Below are 22,063 nucleotides of genomic sequence, written 5' to 3' on the forward strand. Positions count from 1 at the left end.
AAAATAGGGAACCACCCCTCACGCTCCACCTCATGATGCTTAATCGATGTAATCAACCTTAATTTGATGCAGTGTGAAAAAAATGCACAGAAATCAATTATTTTTCAAGAAATATTAAATAGATTCAACATCTTTCTTCAACAAAATTGCAGACTGCACAGATGGTACCTTCCCAAAGGAAAAAGTACTATAGCTTACTAGGGTATATATATTAGACTTAATAGTTACTATATACAGTAATTGACTTCTATTCCTTTTACATCAGATTAAAACTTTGGGTGTAAGATTTGGATAATTATTTATTAAAAGCTCGACATTTTAAATGAGAATAAGAAAGAAAAGTATGTCTTTGTGCCCCCTTTTCCCTGTTAATGCCCTATCGGCCCCCCTGGCTAAACTTTGCTAGATCCGCCCCTGCACAGTTACCAGCGTCAGCTACATAGAAAAAGATCCTCGAGTAGAAAGTAATATTAAATAAATTCTAACAACAGCTGATCAAGCTTAAACGTTCTGCTGTTGTTCAGCCGCTGGTTTCCTCTGTCTGGTGCAAAGTGGGCCAAAAGCAAACTAGAGAGACGGACTCGCGACAGAAAAGCCGATCAGCTGATCATTAAGCAGTTTCATGATTGAAGTAGCAGCAGGAGAGGCAGTCGCTTGTTAAGCTTAACGCAGGAATGCTTTACAAACATTCAGAGATGGACTTACACACTTGCTTTACTTCTCTCGGGGATAACTTTGTCGGAGATGAAATGCCGGGTTGCTAGCGAAGCTCCACATGCTATCCAGACCACCGACAGGTCCCGCATGCCACAGCTGCTCTATCACGTGATGCATACTGCTCCGAGTGCTAACGTTCTGAGGTGAGTTACGGCACGTTGCAAGTTTTGTGAGGTGCTTTCGTGATATTTAATGGATCGGATTACATTTTTTATTTTTCTCCGATATCTGATCCAGTAATTTAGGTCAGTATCGGACCGATACCGATACGTAATATCGGATCGGTCCATCTCTAATTTGTACTGGGCCAGTTTTTCTAAATCGGGACATTTGGACTACCAAAAGCTACACCTTCATTTACAGCATACAAATCATACACAACTAATTTGTGTCACTTTATCAGCATTCGTTTTACTGAGAGTTTACTGAGAGTTTATTAGTGCTCTAAACCTCTCATAACCGTCTTATAATTTTAGAACTTTTATTTTCTGAACACTTTGCAGTCGAGCTTATTAATGTTTCGTTCGAGAAATCCTTGAAATGGAGGAGAATGGGCACCAGTCTTCATCAGAGCAACACAGACATGCTAGTTGGCTTCTGAAATGGTTATGAATAATTACTGTCTTCAGTTCTGTAATCAGTATTGGAAGTACATCTGGCTGGCTTCTGCATGGGTATACCAGGGATATCAGAAATGTACAGACTCTTTCTAATTTTCTAGTATTTATTGCCTTGTAGGCTGGAATGAAACCCTATTAAATCAAAGCTGATTTTTCCATTTTCCTTTGGATATGCTGAAATAAAGAGCCAAAGGTAGAAATGAGAAGCAGCTAATTTCGGGCAATGTATTAAAAAAGGGGAAGCAAAACCTCCATCGTTGCGTAATGCTGAACATCCCGTAATTTTTGCTTTGATAATAGGTATGACTGTTTTGAAAAGATTTCTACCACCCGAGTAATCTGATTTAGAAATTGTCCCACATTTGTGTCTTCAGCTCATGAGCCTATACGCAGTTTTCTTTTTGGTTCTGTCCACAGAGTTTGTACAAATGGAGGGATCCAGGAAAAAGACATCCTTTAGGCTGACTGGGTGGTTGACTTGACTGTGTTCTTTGGGTTGTTGTCAAGTTGAAAGATGAAATTCTTCTTTGACATTAGCAGTGTATTTTTCTTCCAGAGGGCAGCAGATTGTCGCCTCAAACAACTTGGTGTTTGGAGCCATTCATCTTCCCCTCTACACTGACCAGAGCCCCTGTCCAGCCTGTGGCATGATGTAGCACTTCAAGAAGCGTACCAGTGTCATTCCTCCACTAAAGCAAGAGCCAAAGCAGAGGTATGTTTTCCATTTATTTAAGTATTTGTGATCAAGGTTATGTAAAAACTGCAGAGCCAAATTTCATGAAATTTGGGTAAAGGTGGAAAAGAAGCAAATCAAGAGCCTGTCAGCTTTTGTGGCAATCCTGGTCATTGTGGCAATCCTGGTCATTGTGGCAAAATGTGGCAGATGATGCACCCTCCAAGTGCCCAGAGGAAGACTGCTTAATTATAGCAAAAGTCGTAATCACACGTTTTTTGGTTGCTATTGTTATGTTGCTTATTTACTACGATTATTCAGAAACATAACACATATCGTGCATTTACTGAATATGGTTGTCTGGCTGGGAGTTTGGGCATGGCTAGGGGGTGTTTTTGTATAGCCAGTCTTACAAAAGCAGCCTCTGTGAGAGTAAAGAAGGTGGCGGACAGAGCCCCAGTCGCATACCTTGGGAAACCTGCATGGTGGTTATGGGCAAGCAACAGAGAGCCGAACTTTTGTACACTATAGAAAGTGGAGTGTGAGGGAGACCCAGAAGGAGCCAGATAAAAAGGTGGCTGCACAAGAACATTTTTGTAAACTTCCTCTAGCTCATCTAGTTGCTCTTCTCTAGCTAGATCAGATGGATCTAGATTTAGATCTTGGCTCAAGCTGACTAAAGTGGCGAGTGAGCTTGCCTTTTAAAGAGATGCAAAAAAGGATGCAATTTACCTCCTGTATAGTACAAGAAAAAGTTTAAGTAAGGAATTACCCCAACTTCTCACTTTTTTTCATTATTTTAAATCATCTTCATGGTGGGCAGGACAATAGGCCAATAAAAACTCTTTTGAATATCAGAATAAGCTACATTAAAATATATATAAATTACTCCAATTTCTTGCTTCTTGATCAGCATTTGATAACAGGTCAGATTTTTACAATGGCATTTTCATAATTTAACAAATGCCTAAGCAGCCTGTCCTCCTTCACTCAGTGCACAGCTTGGAACAAAGGAACAAAAGCCAAATCTCCGCCAGCTACTTTTAATATGAGTCTGAATATCATGAGCAGCACAGAACACGTTTAGCTCAAACTCAGCCTCCATCAATCTCAATCCAGATACCTCCTTCTGCAGCAGCTTCTGCTCAACAGTTGTCTCAACAAGTAATAACATGTATGGAACTGTTCAGCTAACACAGCTTTTTCACATCCTGATGATAAGTCATTAATACATCGCAGCAGCACCACACTGAACTGTCACTGTGGAAGATGCAAAACATGGCATTGTTGCATAGCAGCAGGCATGCAGTGCCAAATCACGACAACAAATCACATCAAGGCACTTTATATTGTAAAATACCAACAGGATAATAATACAAAGAAAACCCCAACAATCAGACGACCGATTATGAGAGTGGGAAGGAAAAACTCCCTTTTACCTTAGGCTGAGGGGCTGGGGGTGAGGGGAGGAAACTGGAGAAAAGACACACTGTGCAAGAGAACCAAAGATTAATAATAACTAATGATAATGCAAAGTGGTGTACAAACACATGGCTGAGGTGCCCAATGCATGAACATGTGATTTGTTTCACAACACTTGCATCTTGATGTAATGGCAGTAATAACCTGATAAATAGTCGTTATTGGGCATAGTTTATGTTTAAAAAAGCGAGTGTAGCTAGAGTTTTGTGGTCCTGCTCTCCTCACTCTTTCTTTTTTTGTGTGTTTTGTGCCCCACATTAGCTCTTGAAGTGGGACACTGACGATATGCAGTCTCTTCCCCGCTCATTTACTCAGCTGCTTTTCTGTGAGTGTTCAAAGAGTTACTATATAGCATTATAATGTCCACTTAACAATGCACATATATTTCTTTGCAACACTACCGAACCGTTTAGGGTGTCTGCTATTATGGGTCCTTGTTAATACTTCCTTATTGATTTTTAAATATGGTGTCATAAAAACCTACAGCAGCTTCAGGAAGTTAATTGTAAGTACATAAAGAGTGCTGCTTTCACGGCTTTAATTGGGATTTTCAGTGAATAATTATTAGAATAAATGTGTCTATGCATATCGAGTGAAAAATTTAATTGCAGCTGTTGTTTCTCCAGCTATGATGACAATGATTGCCCCTAAATTTCACTCATTGTTAATTATGTAAAAGACAAAACGGAGGGGAAACAATCAGACCAGCACAGTAATATTGCAGGATCTATAACTTACAATATAAAACACCTTAAAATTAAAAACTGAATACCTGCCATGAATCCGCAATGTGTCATTTTTACTCTGCTGTTTTAAACCAAGTAGTCTGAACTTTATATGTGCTGGTAGGAGGATTTTGTTAGCTTTGGGCTGAGTTAGTCTAGCTGTTTTATGCAAAGCTGAGCTAGCCTGCCTCTGGCTATATGGACACGTAGGGGTTTAACACAGATTTTTCATCCACCCCTCTGCAAGAAAGTGAATAAGAAGGTTTTTGTTGCTTTTAAGCATATCATATCTTAGATCGCATTTAAAGCCAAACTGAGAAACCACCCATTATACAGATATTTGCATCCTCTATGCAGTCACATGGGTAAAGTTTAGAGCTGTCGTCGGTATCATCAGGTTTTGTCTTATATAAAAATAAGATCTGTGTTGCAGACAGTAGATCCACACTTATTTGCTTTATTGGTATACCTCTAATGTAATTTCTTGTGAATAAATGTGAATTGAGGTTGGCTTATATTCTTACAGAAAAATGTTCTAGAAAATGATGTTGAGATGTAAAATTGATTTTCCTTAGCAGACCTGCTGTCTGAAGCTGTGCTGTATGTATGCAGACGTTTCTTGTGCGGGGATATTCCTTGAGGGGGAAAAAAGGTGAGATAGTATATTATAGGATATAGTATCTTTGTACTAAGTGTCAAATGTTTTCAAAATTTAACCAGCCTAGATATCAGACAGCCCACTTTAGCCTTTCGCTTTAGTAAGGACCCATGCTCTTTGTATTGTCCTGCTGAAATAAGCAATGCTTGATTTTCTCCCTGTCATTACTCCTAAAACTCATTTCTACCCAGTCATGTTACTAATGAACCAATCAGTTTATTGTTGTCCTACTCCCAGCAAAACAGCAAATAATTACCTGTTCCAATATAGGATATAGTATCTTTGTACTATTTCAATTAAATATAGGATTTAACAAGCCAGCGGTGGATCTCACAGACAAACAGGACACTGCATGCTCATTGGCTAACGACTTGTTAATGATGACAAGTTGTTAGCAATCACTGGGCAATCTTCCTTTCTGCCTCTTATAATGATCATAAGTCACAAACTGAACTTCATAATTTATTCAACAAGACCTGAAACTAATCAGGAAAATGTTTACTTGAGTGACAGAGTGAGGAAGCCAAGAGCTGTTTTCACATGGACTTCTAAAGAGTGTCACCCCCTTCATGCCATTAAAAATTATCTGGGTGATAGGCACTTCTGCACTGCTTCTCTTTAGCAAGCAGAAGCTATGTATATCTTTTATACTGCTCATGCTCTCTTTATATGGATAGATCAACCCTGTGGCTCTGGTGCCTTTTTAATAGTCCAGCTCAGTGTGGATGTATGTGTAAGTTTGACAAAATCAGTTCTCTGATGCTGGAATAAAAATGGATGTAGTACTGATGCTGAATAAGTTGTCAGTTCAGTAACTGCAGTGAAATTAAGAGTAGGGATTGCAGACAATGGTAAATTAAGATATCTTATTTACATTTAGACAAAATGACAAACTTTCTCTGACACTAACTTTTCATTTTTTGCCTCCGTGGCATCATTGTCAACTCTAAAAACATGCTACCTGTTACCTTATGTTGCAAAAACGTAATTGAATTTATGAAAAGGTAATTTCTGGGAAACTGGGTTGGTGCACACCACAGATGGGAGTCCAGATTTTGTTATAAAACTTTCTTTGAGTGAGTGAAGACATGAATTTGCAGCTGGTGGTGTTACTCAACTTTTGATTCACTGTTGTGCTGGACTTACCCGCTGAGCTTCACAGCAGGAGAGACTTCATCTCATTTCTTAGAATTGCGAACACAGACTAGTGCCTGTGTGGCTTACAAACTGTATCGTTTTCATTTCCATTGATCAAACAGCCAAATTCTTCTATAAAGTTTATGTCACAGATGTTGTTATCAAAGCAGAGCTGCAGAAAAGAATAGAGGGAGGAGGAGGCGAAACAGGCAGATGCTCACCTCCGGTTAATAAAAGGACCGGAGTTCTTAGAAAAGAACTGCTTTCTTCTGTTGGATCTAGTAAATATCTGAATCAGACCTGAAACTTTCTCATCATCCAAGTAAACACACAAAATCTCTTTGTCAGATTAGGTCAGTTCATCTCATGGGGGCTAGTAATCAGCTTAAAGGATAATATCGCCATTATTGAGTTTTTCCTTATCTCCAATGGCTAGTGATCTCCTGTATCCACCTCTGACAATTTCTCTTTGCTATCTACAAATTTGGTTTAGCTTCTTTTATTGCTTCCATTTCCTCCTGAGTGCATGAAAAGACTTTTGTATAGGCTTAATACTTTGTAGCCTTCCACCAGAATGAATGTGATGAAAGTAGACAAATTCATAATCACCAGTCACAGTCACTCAGTCGAGCTTTTCATGAATATGCAGTGCTGATAGTCTGGCCTCCCCCTCGTGAAAGATGTTTTCCCACTTAAACATGACCTTAGTTGGTTAGTTAGCATTCTGGGATATAAAGCAATAACTGTAACAATTAACACATTGGTTGTATTAACCCTGCTTTTACATGCAGGTGATGTATGCAAACTCTGTTATTACAGTTATTAAAGTTTTCAAAAGGGTTACAGGTTTGACTTGCAAATAAATAAAAGTGCCTGCCTGTCAGTATCTTCTGCTCCAGTAATGTTCTCCTTCTTTAAATCCCCCAAATTTGGTTTCATTTCTTTTATGTTACTGACTCCTTGCTGCTGATGCGAATCCCAGTGTAATCTCTGAAGTCAAAGCATGGGCACATGAAGAAAAAATCAATTTTGTGTTCAAGTTTTATTCTTGAGTATGAAAGCTGTTTTTTGAAACAAACAATCCCAACTCGGTGTCTACTTTTCACCGTTCCTTTAGTTTTCAAATCACCATTGTATGGTTTATTTTTCTCTGTTTGCATCACCACTACAGGTTATTTTGACTCTTTGGCATTTTACAAATCATGTAACTCTCTTTAAATAAAATGTCATCATCTGATATTTCATGACTTTTCCTAAAATTGGTCAATTTATAATTCAAAGGGGGGGGAGGAAGTAAAAGAACCATTGCAGCCACTTATACCAAGAATCACTTATACACAGAATTATTTTGACCACATTTCAATGTAAAAAGCTACTCTTAAAATTTGTAACATATGTTGTTTGCACAACATATAACATTGTGGCAGGGTATGGTTTCTGGCTCAGCTGCAGGGCAGGGGTGGAGCAGTGGGTTTAGGGTGTGGTGTCAGGCGAGGCTGAGCAGATCTCCATCATCTAATCATGCATCCCCTATTTGAGTGGGATTCATAGGACCTGATAAGAGAGCGTTGCTGGATGGAAAAGAATTGTGGGAGCTTGAAAGCTGCACAAGCAGTTGAGGAAACATCCACTTACCTTGCAATGCTGTGTGCATGGATCTTCTGTTACAAACATGAACCACCTAGCTAGATGTGATTGATAAATAAATATATATAGGACTGGAGTTAGATAAAAGATGAAAAATTACTGCAGGACTGAAATTGCCATGGATGACATGTTAAGCCAGGGCAGATTGTGGAGAACTACTACGAGCAAATCACACAAATCGAGCTGCAGACCGAGGCAGAGCAATGTGAACGGTGGATGAGAGAGAGGCTGTAGGTTAGGTGAAGAGGAGGTAAATGTGGATGAGATGATAAACCATCTTTGTTCTATTTTTAGAATAATTAATTTATTAATATGTGTTTCTTATTTGTTGAAGCCAGCTGAGAAATGACTTACCAAAGAATTTGTCATTGCTGTTGTTGCTGTAAAACAGGGTGAAAATAAAGTCAGTTGCCAGAGAAGCCTCAGTCACGGTGGCCCATTTCTAGCTAAATCTGTGCACACAGCACTAGAAACAACATAACACATTCACAGGAATCAGAGTCTAAACACAACATGGCTGAAATAATGATCACAACACTACTAAATTAACAATTTGTTGTTAAACATTAACCATCTCATGAGTCTTTGCGCTTGCCAGTGCAGAAGTCTTCTATACTTAGAAAAGTCAAATAGAAAAACAAAACAAGTTTGCTCCGGTACATCATTGTGTGGCCAAAGATATAGAAAGAAACTACTGAGTAAATGTTAAAAAACAAACAGCGTCAATTTAGTTACTCATTTTAATTAAGTATGGTCATTGTATGATGACCATATGTTGTATGGTGAAGGTACTATGGTTTCAGCACAAAGGTGGGGAGTGCCTAGGACTTCCATGAGAATTGTGAATTTTGTATCCTCAAGACAAAATTGGACTTGTTGAATTTATCAAAGCAATGCTACAGACATTAATTATTATCAAAAATCATTTCTGGACACAGAACAAAAGTAACAAAATACAGACAGATGTTTTTTCACATTACCTAAATCAAATGAGCAGAAAAGACATGCTGTGTTTCTGTACCCCCACCCTTTCTCTGTGCTCTGAGGTCTTAAAATGACTATTATTGTTTATTGCAATTATTTCTGGAACAATATATTATCCAGCAAAAAGAGCTGGCCTGACAGCCCTAGCACCCTAAAGTGCATTTATGGGCAGTGAACTGAAGCATTTGAACAAACCCTCACTCACTGGAGATGTCTGTTTTCCAGATGGATGTTTAATTGAAAAAGAAGAAGAAGAAAAAACAGCCAAGCTGAGATGAGAGAGTAAGGACAAATTAATGTTACCTAACTTCACTGCCTGCAGAAAACCAATATTCAATTAGAATAAGGTGATGAACTTATATTTAATTTAAAATTATGCCCACATCCATTTCAGTGGACGCTATAGCAATTTCACAAAGCTGAACAGTATTGTAATAAAGTTATCAAATATGGAGTCTGCTGATTCTTCTTTTATATTTGGGGGCTTTCTGTATGGAGATATTATGCTGTGTAATATAGGTTGTGTAATCTAATTTGAGCATTTTTATGTTAGTCTCCAAAGTAACTGGACTATTTCAATCTAGTTGAATGAAAGTCCTGTGCAGTCAGCGACTGTCTGAAGTCTAGAAAACATGGACATCATCAAATGCTTACCTTCCTCCCTTGAGATGCTCTGCCAGGACTTTACTGCAACCACCTCCAGCTGCTGCATGTTTGTGGGTCTCACTACCGTCACCTGTGTCTTCAGTAACTGAAAAGCAACCTCTGCTGAGATCAGGTGAATCACTTGGCCATTGAAAAATATCCTATATAATTGCCTTGAGAAACCCTTGGGTTGCTTTTGAAGCACCTTTTCGGTAATTATTCATTTGCACTGTGAAGTGCTCTCTGATCACTTCTGCATCGTTTGACTGAACGTGAGCTGAGAGTATTTCCCTGTACACTTCAGAATTCATCCTGCTACTTTTCTCTTGATTCTAGTACAGGTTAATCCTGGTTTTATCTGTCCAAAGAATTTCTTTCCAGAACTGTGCCAGCTCTTTAATCAGGCCTTCCTGTTATTCAGTGTAACCAGTGCTTTGCACCTCTGGATTTACATTCCTGAAGATGTCTCTGTATAGCAGACCTCGAGAATAATATAATAATATTAGCTCCTGGGGGAAAAATGTGGTAGGAATTTGATTACACAAGAGGGAAAAGAAGAACTGAGAAATTAGAATTACCACAGCAGAACAAGGCTTCATGTAATTACAAAACAGTTAGATATTTTTTAGATCTAAGCTTTAGGTAATTAGAAGCTGGCTGATGCAGCCGAGTAGCTGGATATCCTTGTAAGGACTGGTGGAAACTACAGGGTGGGCCATTTATATGGATACACCGTAATAAAATGGGAATGGTTGGTGATATTAAAGTCCTGTTTGTGGCACATTAGTATATGTGAGGGGGCAAACTCCAGATGGGTGGTGACCATGGTGGACATTTAGAAGTCGGCCATCTTGGATACAACTTTTGTTTTTTCAATAGGAAGAGGGCCATGTGACACATCAAACTTATTGGTAATGTCACTTGGTTTCAACGCAACGTTATTACGGTGAATGGCCCACCCTGTAGCTGGTTTGTGTGGAGAGAGGGGTTATGTGGTGTGAAGTGGCGATCAAGAGATGTACCCTCTGTCCAGGGTGTCTTGAGTGTTGTGTGAGGCAAAAACAAGCACAGAGATGCCTCGAATGATTTCACTTGAGTTGCAGGAGTGACATCATTGGAGGGGTATCCCAGTTGCATTACTGCTTCCTTTAGATTATGGTCTTCTATTGTTTTCCACAGTCTGTACTGTTGTTCAGTTGTGTAACATTGGTACATTTTGCTTCAAAACATAAATATTAATTTTCCTCTCTGAGCCGAGTCCCCACACTCAGATGTTGTGGTCCTGTAGGTGCAGCCCTTCTTTCTTCTTCATCTTTCTCACATGAAAACAGAACATGCTTCCATTTTTCAGTGATATTTTTTATTTACACTGATTGAAATCACAAGTTTGATGTCTGCTGAAGTTGGAATGACCAATTCTTAATCGCTGTATAATTGTTTAGTCCTTCCTGTTGTTTCCTCCACCTTTCACCATTCTTAGTTCATTTAATAGGTTATACACAGAGCAGAAAATAATGTGAAGAGTCAGGATGTTGCTGGATCTGGATGGGTGACTGGATAACAAAAAGAAGGGGAAAATGGAGCCAAAAATAGTATGCCGGGACTGTAACAGTTTAGCTCGCAGAACAAGCATTCCTGCTTTTGAGACGTTGTTATATCGTTCCAAAAGGGTCAACACAGCAACTTCTGGTTCTTCAAGTCAAGTGTGGAATACCAACTATACTTGAGGCTGACTTCAAAAGTAAAATCAGTCTCAAACACTTGTATCCATGCATCCATTCTCTTCAGCTTATCCTTATCAGGGTCATGGAGGGAAGGGGGCTGCAGCCTATCACAGCTACCATAGGGCGAGGCGGGTACACCCTGGACAGGTCGCCAATCTGATACCAAAGTGGTCCTAACACTCTTATAATCAACATGGTAACAAGTCTAAAACCAGTAGATGGCTTCATGGTTACTGTGTTGGTCTTTTAACTCGGGTTTTGTCCATGTGTGAAGTTTGTATGTGCTCACTATGCTGCACAAATTAGCTTTGAGAGTTTTCCAGTTTTTCCCTCCATGCAGAAAATGAAAACGTGACATTTTTCATAAACCAAAATGTTTTTACTGCTTAATGACAAAAATATCTTAAGAATGTTCAAATGAACTATTTAATTTTCAAAGACAGAGACAGCTTACAGTATTTTGTTTTAAAGGACTAATTAACCAGCTCTATATAGTTGCACTGACACAGGTAAACCCTGATTTAAATTCAAATTGGGTGCCTATTTGCTGTGAAATAAGCACATGATTGTCTGCTGGTTCCCAGTTGGTTTATATTATCTGGTTATTGGTGTCAATAAATTCTGTGATAAATATAAAAATGCAAATTTCCATTCAGCTAGAGCAGTCACTTTATGTCAGCATACAAGTCTTGCTAAATCCTGTGCTTCATGTTTTATTTTTAAGACGCATTTGCAGCATAATTAAAAGCGCAGATATCAAGTACTGCTGATCAGCCTAATCAACACTGAGAACTGTTGAGGCAGGACGAAAGAACAGAATCATAATCAACCCTGAACCTCTCATCTTTGATTTCAGATAAAGCGCAATGTAGATAAACTGAAAAACAACAACTGATACTAATTGATTAATTTACCAGCCACAAAAAGTAAATTGCTTCTATATTTGCTCATTAATACAGGGTGTGTGACTAACGAGGAGGGTTTATATCGTTAGAATCTTCCAAATGTTCCTCTTGCTGTTGGCCACAAATGTTAACACTGCAAAGAAAAACACTGCTAATACACATATACTATACCACAGCCATTCAAAGAATTGTTTTTATCCTATGATGTGGGATATGCATGACATGAAGTGCAACCTCACATCAATGTTTAAACCCATATTTAAAGCAGTGTTTTGTCTGCAGCACACTGTTGACTAACATTTTCTACCTGTTTCACAGTATGAACTCATCAGATATTTCGGTATTGTTAATGTTTTAGGAGGACAGGGTATCTGACAATGGTCTAAGAAGCACTGAAGCAAATTTCATGTCAGAGTCCCACACACCACCATGCATCATTGTTAAACTTGAGGCTTGGTCCTGAAAAACTGTAGACTACAGCTTTAATAAGTATTTCAGAGATTTCTTGGAGCAGTATTAAAAGTTAATGTGGAAAGGTAAGCAGAAAGAAAAGTAATCTTTAAACAACTGGAGAGAAGCCTCAGAGGGTTCCTGCTGGAACCTTTGTAGCCCCCACCCCAAAATAAAAAATGTTTTTGAAGCACCCTGAAAGCACCCTACTTATTTAAACTACACTGAAGGATGCTTTTACTTCCAATATATAAGCTCTAGGAAGGTAACGCATGCCAAACAGAGACTGCCTGGCAGAAAATGGAAAAATACATGTTAGATGTTAAAGCTGCCTTCTACAGAGAATAAGACCTATACTTCTAGGAGATATTTTGGTGCTGAAAGAAATCCCATGAAATCCCCTCCACCCCATCCCTCTTCAGCTCAAAGGTAGATTATGTAAGATTTATGTAAAATAGCACCCCCTGCAGGCACAACAAAGAGTGACTAATCAAAATCAAAACGAATGCGAACTCCCACTCTGAGTTCTACATTTACAGGGAGGACAGCATGCATGAGGCAAAATAAATATGCCCTAATCCCTGTTTGCTGAACAGGATAGTTTCAGGATCAGGAAATATTATTATAATGCCCGGAAGCCTTGTAGCCTATCAAACTCAAGTATTTTTACTTAATCTTGAGTACAGCTAGCTGCTATTAGCATAATTCATATACACTGAAACATTATAACTTGAAGTATCTCATTACAATGTAATGCTCTGCTTGCAAATGTCTTCATTCAACTGAATTTTATTTCGACATGCACCAACTATCTAAACGTTGCTGCACACAAAGCACATCCATACAATGCATCAACACTTCCTGTGGGAACCACTATACAAGCCAAGTCCACAAATAGCCAACTTTGTAATCTACAACCAAAAGGATCCACTGCCAGTGTCCCATTTGGTATCTTGCAATGTGCTTAGCAAACATTAGCATACTAATCTGCTAAACCAAGATAGCGAAAACTTGTTAGCTACTTACTGGGTGTAATTTATTAATTTATGCACACAAATTCTGTTTATCCTGTGCAGAAAATAAATGCACATGCAACATTACAGTTACACTAATAAAACATACGCATGGACAAGTTTTGTTCTTACCATATGTTTAGGTTAGGGAGTCAGAATAATTCTGTATACATGAGCACATGCTTGCTATCTGCAATCTGCATATACCCATGCCTGTCTTCTTTTAAAGAATGAAGTGTGTTTAATTTGAGGTGGATCATGGAGTAGATGATGTCATTCTAAGTGAGAAACCCAGAGAAAGACAAAACAACGAGGAGGAAGCCAAAAAAGGCAAACCTTTCCAAAAAGTAAATGGGCTGATTCTTATGTAGTGCTTTTCTACCCTCCTGGAGTACTCAAAGCATTAAAGGATGCTTCAAAAAGGAATTTAGGGTTAATATCTTCCTTGTTACACCTGGTAGAGAAGACACACTGATCATTTTATTAAAAAGATGAAAGCATTTAGACAGTTTTTAACTCTCAGTGATGCAGCACTGTTTGCTTGAGTTTAGAAACTGAAGAGGAGTTTGGACCCGGAAACGGCTATTGAGATCAGACTTAAGAGATGGATTAAACTGTAAGTGATGACATCCAACAAGGATGGAAATCTTGTTTTAGTCAATGCAGTTTTAATATGCTAAACCAGGAGTAAGCAACATTTTTCTTCATAGACACTAAGCAAAGTAGTAAGCAAAGAGCCACACTTTGAAATTATGCTGAAAAACAAAAAACAAACAAAGGTGAATTATGGTAGACAAAAAAATACTTCAAAACCCAAGAACTTTATGTTAGAATGAATTATTACAGTCGTACACCTCAAACTCATTAACAAAATGTTTCTTTTTGATTACCTTTTTCGCAGTAGGTAGAAGTTGTTTATCTTTCCTTTATGGAGATTGAGATAGTTCATGAGCTGGTTCTGCCCCCCTGGGATGTATTTTATATACTGCACATGTGAAACAGCAGCATGATCATCTATTTTTTTTTCTTTTATTTACTGTTTTGTTTGTTCTCTGTGTTGATGAAACCTAGCCGGGAAATTGTTGCCCAGTTAAATTAAAAAAGTGTTGTATAACAAATTCAGTTGAGAAAATGTTGATGAATCCTGGCTTTGTGTGTGTGAAACAATCATACACTCAGTATAATCTGAGATGTGTGGCTATCCACTGTTTGTGAATTAGGCCATGTGAGCATGTCAGTATGCTGGCATTAGCGTTTAGCTTAAGTACAGCTTCAGAGCAGCTGGTCTGTTGAGGACATACTTTGTTTCTGAAATAGTGTTTGTTTTAAAACCTTTAATATTTCACTTGTTGCTATTCTTATATGAATGTGTGGTTAGTCTAAACGAGTGATGCGCATGTACCACTGTCTGGAGCAGTGTTTGACCATAAATGAGTCGCCTGCATATTCTGCTTTTGTTGATAATGTCATGACTATACCAAACCATATTTGCATACATGTGTTTTTTTTACAAGGCTAAAGTTGGACATTTCTGAGAGCATTTACTCTGCAGTTAAATTAATGCTGATCCAAGAATGTGGTACACGGCAACACAATTATCCACAGGGATTAAAGTGGAGCTAATACTCTGGAAATGTGCTTATTTGTCTGTTTGATAAGAAATAGTTTTAAAAGCAGTATTACAAATATTATATATAAAGGCCAGCAGTAAATATATGTGTGTGTATGTCTCTGTTTGTTTTTTTGTTTATTGAATTTTAAATATTGAACATATTTTATATTCATATGGGCAGCAGTGGTTTGAATGGTGACTGTGTTTACAGAGGTAATTTGGTCCTGATTAAAGAGTACATTAAACAATAAACATATAAAGGCTAATTTACATCATGGTGCTCTGCTCTCAAAAACTGACATAGTGCTCATTTATAAAGCGCTTTACAAACCCGAGCATTACGGCTAACGGCTGGATTTTTCCGTTTCATTGCTAGCTAAACAATGCATAGCCACTTACTAGGGGTGCAACGATACACAAAATTCACGGTTCGGTTCGGTTCGATACTTTGGTGTCACGGTTCGATATTTTTTCGATACAAAAAATGTTCATGCCTTTTTAATTTGTCATTTATTAAAATTATAAATATATATTTTAACTCAAAAGTACAGTTTTTAAATTTAACCCTAACCCTTGTGCGCGTTTTTTATTTTGACAGCGAATGCGCACCTGCGGACCACTTATGTGCACCCCTGGTTATTTAGCTCGTCATATTGCAGCCACAGAAATTCTTTTGTCCATGAAACCATAAAGCTGCACTTTCTTTTTGCCTTATAGTCTCATTTGTCATAACTTCTCCGTTTTGTGGTAAGCTTTTCTTTGGCTGTCACTTCTTCACCCCGACCTGTCTTATTTGGCTCAGCAGAACTAAAATATATATACTGCTACTTTTACACACGGACTCACATAAGCTCAGCGATTCTCTGCGCGATCAACCTCTCACATGTTTAAGCTTGCTGCGGGAGATTTCACTTGTCATGTTTGCATAGTAAGCTAACGATTAATAAGACGATGTCAGAGGAATTGGTGCACAAATTATCATCACTCACAGATCAGTGCTGTCATTGCAAAGTGAAAGCAAAATACAAGCGCAAATTCAAACGCGATTTCAATATGTCACATATTGACAGTGGCTCACCGATGCCAATGACATAATTACCCAGCTACATTTCTGAAAGAATGCAAAAGCATTGACATATATTTTTCCTACAATAGCCCGACGGGCAGGGAAGAGATAGATTTTTGTAGCCCGACTGGAAAGATCGCTAGCTCCGGGACGTCGGGCTAGCGATTTTGCAAGCCCTGTATCTGATTGAGGAATCACTCATCTTTGGAAAAGAGAGTTTATTACAGAGAAATGTCTCTTTCCAAAATAAAAGCTATACTATCCGCTTCTTCTGGGCTATATTCTCAGCAGCATAAGGAGAATCACGTGCTAACAGCTGTCTAAATGACTCGGCTAAAGTTAGTAGCATGCTTGTTGTTTTTGTCTTTGCACTAGGATGATGTCGGCGTAAATGTGCAGTCATATTCGTTGTGTTCCCACTAGTGCTTTCAGGTTAATCTCGTTGAAATGACCTTAACGCCACAACACGGCAAATCTCCGTTAACGAGCTACCGCCGATCGCCCCGTGCATGGGGCTAGACGGCCAACACGTTAACGAGCTAACTGCGCTAACACACTAGTTCACACCAATGTAATTAAGCATTGCATGGCACATCCAACATACTGTTTTACTTTAGTCCATGACTCGCTTACCTTCAGGGTCATACGTCACATGAAAACCAAAATAATTCCAAACGCCAGATCTGAATGAGGGTGGGGGAGGTCCATCTTGCAAGGAGAGCTTAACTTCTGTCTCGCTAGCTTGCCCTGCGCTCTTCCTCCTGACTATGCTGTCTGTGTTGAGCGCTCAGTGGATCTGCGCTCGACAGTGCAGCCTAGGCGGAGTAGTCGAACGCAGATTCACTGAGCGCTCAACACAGACAGCATTGTCAGAAGGAAAGTTGATAAAATAAATTACAAATGTTGTATTGTTCGATACATATGCGTACCGAACCGAAAGCACTGTATCGAACGGTTCAATATCGATACGAATATCGTTGCACCCCTACCACTTACTGCTAAAGAGACAGAGAGCGAAAGTGGACAGTATATCTTTGGTATTTTAACATAAAACTCATTGTTGCAGTCAGAGGCAGCCCAACAGTGATTCCCTCAAACTGATTTTTAGTTTTAGTGTCCTTATTTTCCCCTGAGTTATCGATTCTTTCACTAGCTAGCTAACTAGCTAACTAATGTAAGTCTATTAGTTGCAATCAGTCAACCAGCTACATGGCATCACGTTTCATACAGACAGAACACGGCTCTAAACATGTTTTTAAAACTTTGAGTGCTTATTTCTTAAATCCTGCTACACAGATAGAGATACATCTGTGTAAGTCTTTGAGAGCAGGGCTCCATGATGTAAAGGCAGTTACAGTGTCAAGTATCTGCATCCATGTAGAGACTGTATGAATGTTTCTGACAGCAGAATTCTCATTTAGTGCTAACACTAAGTTAAAAATATTCATATTCATTATATTTCAGAATTATTAGCTTTGTCAGCTTTAATCGGCCTACATTACAGACTAGCCTGACAGCTGAAATGAATGGACTTTGATGGCAACACTGAAAGAGCTATGAAACAATTTGAATTTTCTGAGTGTGCAGTAGCTTTATAAAGCTGTGTGGAAGCTGAAAAAAAGGGGATCCAGGACATTTACAAAAAGGAGACATTTAAATATTAAAAATATAAGTCCAAGTAACATGAACGTCTGTCTGTTCATCATGAATAATTTTAATAAGTAATGGTAATAAGTGAGTGAAGTGTGTAAGACATAAATGTGCCAAAAAGCACAGTCTTCGACACATGCAACATTTAGATGTGTGCACTTTAAGGTATCTGCTCCATTTAAAAAGAAGACGTGCCAAAAATAGAGATCTGCAGAAATCAAATGGGCAAAAATGTTTCCTGTAACCTCTGCTTACAGTCCCCATGGTTCAGCCATAAAAAGTGTTTGCTTTGCACATTTTTTTTCTCACTTCAGACTGAAATACATTTCTTTGACATTTATGCAAAGTACTCCATCTGAGCTGAGTGGGGGATTCAAGAAATTTGGGTGAAAGGAGAAAGCCGGTGTGTAGGCAGCAATCCACTCCACATGCGCTGTTGACAAGTAGCTCGCTGGCAAATCATGTTGTACCACTTGCTGGTCATTTCTTATGTTTAGTTAATAACAAGATATTCTTAGCATCTTTACAGAATTGCTCTGACCTTCTTACTGCTTTCAAGTGTTACACCGACTCCTTTTAGAATTGCTAGATGGGTGGGTGTCCTCTGTTTTCACTTGTATTGAAAAGAAATAAAATGAAGTCCTGTGAAATTCCTTTCTCCAACACTGTCTCTAAAAGTAAATGTGCTGGAATGTTTTTGGTTTTTTTTTTACCCTTTTCTAAATATTATGAAGGGCATAAAAAGACACCCCTTTTTGATTTAGCAAAGCTCATCAGGAGTTGATTAGCAGACCAGCTGCTGCGTTATACAGTTAGAGCAAGTATTTGGACAGTGACAGCTTTTTAAATTTTCCTCTTTACACCACAACATTAGATTGTAATTATTGCAAAGGTTTACAATAATTATAAGGTCTTAATCCGATACAAGGAAGTAAATTATTCTGTCTTATGTCAGTGAGAGGGTATATCTCTAATGTAATCATCTCAGGCACACAGGTCAGGTTTTAGCACAGTAGCCCAAGCCACCTGTTCAAACATCCTGTTCAAAGATAGACAGCCAATCAGAAGAAAACATCTATCTATCTATCTATCTATCTATCTATCTATCTATCTATCTATCTATCTGGTTTTGAATGATTAATGAGTTGCTACGTTGTTAAAAGGAATAAAGCTAATTCAGTAGAACATAAATTAGGATGTTTAACTGTGAATCAAGCATATGAATTCTAGTAGTAGAAGGAAATGAACTTAATAAATCTACGTTAATACCACTTTTGAGAAAAGTCTGTTCTGTATTGTATATTAAGCAATTATTATGTGAATAAATAATTTTTCTGAAATGTGGTCAGGGGTTAGCAGAAAGAATGAATTGAAGGGATATTTCATGAAGGACTTCATAAAATGAGGGTGGGGGATGGGATCAGAGATGTTAGCGCTATTCTGGTGGTATAAAATTGAAAAAAAAAAAATGGACCTATAGGCAGTGAACCAGATGGATGATGGGTGTACCTCCAGCCAGTTTTACAAAGTAGAAAGATCCAAATGGAGAAATTATCTACCCAGATAACCAATTGTATTGGGATAACTTTCAACCCCATAAAGAATATTTAGTGCACTGATATTTCAAGCTCTCGATCCCCTACTGCTCCACTATTTTTGAGCACCATGTCCATTTGTGCCAGAACAATGGGTGCCTCAGAAGCACATATATGCATCCTGGCATTGAGTGAGTGTATAAATAGAAATTTGTGGTTTAAATGAGCATGTCATTATTTTGAGTCTAATTAGTGAAAGTATGCATCATAGGCCCATCATGTTCTATATCACCAGCTTGATTATGTTTAAAACAAATAATCAAGATTGTATTGACATGTAGACATTTAGCTTAAATTAAAGAAGTTTAGCAAAAGTGTCATTAATATGAGCATTTCCCAATGAGTAGTAGACAGACAGATAAACATAAATATCCAATATAAATTGTATGTACTTCGAGTGAAATGGTTGTGAACTTTGAAATGCAGACAGTCCTCCGTAAACAGAGAACTCAGCCATCTCCAGGGTTCCTGCTGCATTGAGTGCTCAAGTACCGTTACACAAACAGTATTGGATTAGTGAGAATCATTGTGATCAATGGTATTTCTAATCCACTGACTTGGCTTTTTACTGGGTCCATGCTATTGATCCAAAGGTCTGAGAGGACAAAAACATTACAACAAGCATTTGCAGGGCCTGCATTTCTTTTGGTGTGTGTAATTGTAAGAATTTTAAGTTTTAAAATGAAAATGTAAAGAAGTGTTTTCCTGTTTCAGTTGAGGACATAAACCTAATTGTAGCTTTAGTGGAACGCGTACTCCGATTTAGCTAATCGAATAAAACAATCTAAATGATAATCTTGCACTCAGAGTCTTTATCAGGTTAACATTGATTATTTGAGTTTATGGAAATTTTATGTCATTACCATCCAGTCTCATACTCTGGCAGATGCCATCGCCCGGCCGCATACTTCTTGCAGTTTAAGTGACTGGGGTTGCACAGTGCTGAGCATTTCTTTTTCTTTTTTCCCTTTAACATCAAACTGCTGTAGGGGGATAAGCTGTGGGGGATGCAGGTGGATGGCCCTGCGGTGTCCTGGATTACAAACTATCTTGCCAAAAGGCTCCTGTTGGTACTGTTCCAGGAGCCACCCCAAGGCACCATCCTGTTATCTTTCATTTGCCTTCTTATCTCCTATTTGATCTTCACATCTCTCTGACCGTAAAGTAACTCAGTCACAGGATTTAACATTTATGAGAGGGATGACTCTCATAAATGATAAGTTTTATGACTCTGTACAATCATAAAAGGCTTGCAGATGGTCTCGTTTCTTAACATTTAGAATAATTTGTAGTGAACTGAGTCCTGAAGTTCGCTGTGAGAATGGATGACACGAGGATGTGTTTGCAGAAGGGTTCACTTTATAAGGTTTGATAGTGGTTTTGTAAGAAGAAGAATAAGCAGATGATGTTATAGCTCCACTTGATTTTCAAATGATTTGTGATGATTTTCTAAACGTGTTTTCCATCTTTCTGATTTCTTAGTTTGTTTGCATGTTTCTCACACTTGGACAAAGATAACCAATTAAAACCTACACCCTGTTTATCAACAGGATGTAGGTTTCTTCTATCTCAACATAATTTCTTATTATAGCCATATTTTAACATGAATGTAACTAACGGCTGTGAAACTGATAATTAACTTGGTGTTTTCATGTTCGTTATAATGATTTGGACACACATATTTGGTTCTGTCAGCAGCTTTGGCTCCTGAAGAGATTGTTGAAAAGCCTTGCACTGTGAGCCCGGCTAAAGTTTTTATGACAATTCATAAAATATTTTCCAGCCCTGGAAATGTCTTGTGGCTAAATCCTGCACCTGAAAAATATTAGACTAAAATAAGCTATAAAAATATGGCAAATTAAAAACATAAAATCTTGACCCACTGTTACGGTGCGACTGAAAGACAATGACACAAACGGAAGAGACTGACGAAGCTATACCACCAATGATTACTTCAAGTTATTGCACCTAAAGCTATTGCTATAGTTTCTCACAGAACTCTATGGGAAGTTTATTTTTTACATGACTGTGTTAATAATAATTAATCATTTAGTAGATAACCAAGAGTAAAATGTAAATATGATTGTTGGCTATGTGCTAAGAGCACATTCATCTGCAAGTCTAATTGACAGACTGAGGTCAGGACTCAAATTTTATGCCCAGAACATAAAATTTGACCCATAAGTAATGTTGCTATTAACATCTGTGATCTTTTGGTTGTGCACTTTTCTCAGCTACATACAACAGTAAATACACATCTCATTAAATGTTGCCTCTACTCTAATCTTTTGTTTTCAGAAAGGAAAAGCTATCTTTAGCATATTCTACTTAGTGTAGAAAAACTGTGAAAATGCTTGATAATTAGAATTTTGCTACACTATACTTTAAATCAGTATTCCTAATATTGCATCTTTTACTTCACTACATTAACATGATGTATAGATACACATACACACATTAATAAACAAGCTGTGTGATGTGTTTCGTTTGGTTTAAATTACACAGCAGTATTTACTGTGCCAACATTAATGTGCGGTACATGAGCACTAATAGATTACACTACATGTTACACTACAATTACGCTACAGTTTTGAATTGCATAACATGTACAAATGAATAAATTAATATATATATTAATTTATATATATATATATATGATATAATATATAATAAAACAGGCAATAAACACTATGCTAGATGTTGCTGTACTCTTTATTCACTGGCTGATTTTATTTCTTGCTAACACAGACAGATTTCACC

The 22,063-nt window shown here is 38.0% G+C and overlaps 2 protein-coding genes across 5 annotated transcripts in view; both read left to right on the forward strand.

Annotated features, from left to right (window-relative positions):
- Positions 1-22,063, forward strand: part of LOC146644279 (uncharacterized) — a 123,294-nt gene that overhangs the window by 99,363 nt on the left and 1,868 nt on the right. The window lies entirely within an intron of this gene.
- LOC146644282 (CMP-N-acetylneuraminate-beta-galactosamide-alpha-2,3-sialyltransferase 1-like) overlaps positions 1-22,063 on the forward strand; it is a 101,981-nt gene that overhangs the window by 6,748 nt on the left and 73,170 nt on the right. For 2 of the 4 annotated variants that reach the window (XM_085396203.1, XM_085396202.1), the window contains exon 2: positions 1,894-2,049. The gene's annotated coding sequence lies outside the window, so the exon portion shown is untranslated. Of the gene's footprint in view, positions 1-1,893; positions 2,050-3,753; positions 3,818-8,868; positions 8,926-22,063 lie in introns of all 4 variants that reach the window. The other 2 variants (XM_085396204.1, XM_085396206.1) reach the window with 2 other exon arrangements.

The sequence above is a fragment of the Rhamphochromis longiceps genome, linkage group LG22 (assembly GCF_057381845.1).
Source record: "Rhamphochromis longiceps isolate RC_006_pf linkage group LG22, R_longiceps_female_GT1.1, whole genome shotgun sequence".
Taxonomy (NCBI): Eukaryota; Metazoa; Chordata; class Actinopteri; order Cichliformes; family Cichlidae; genus Rhamphochromis; species Rhamphochromis longiceps.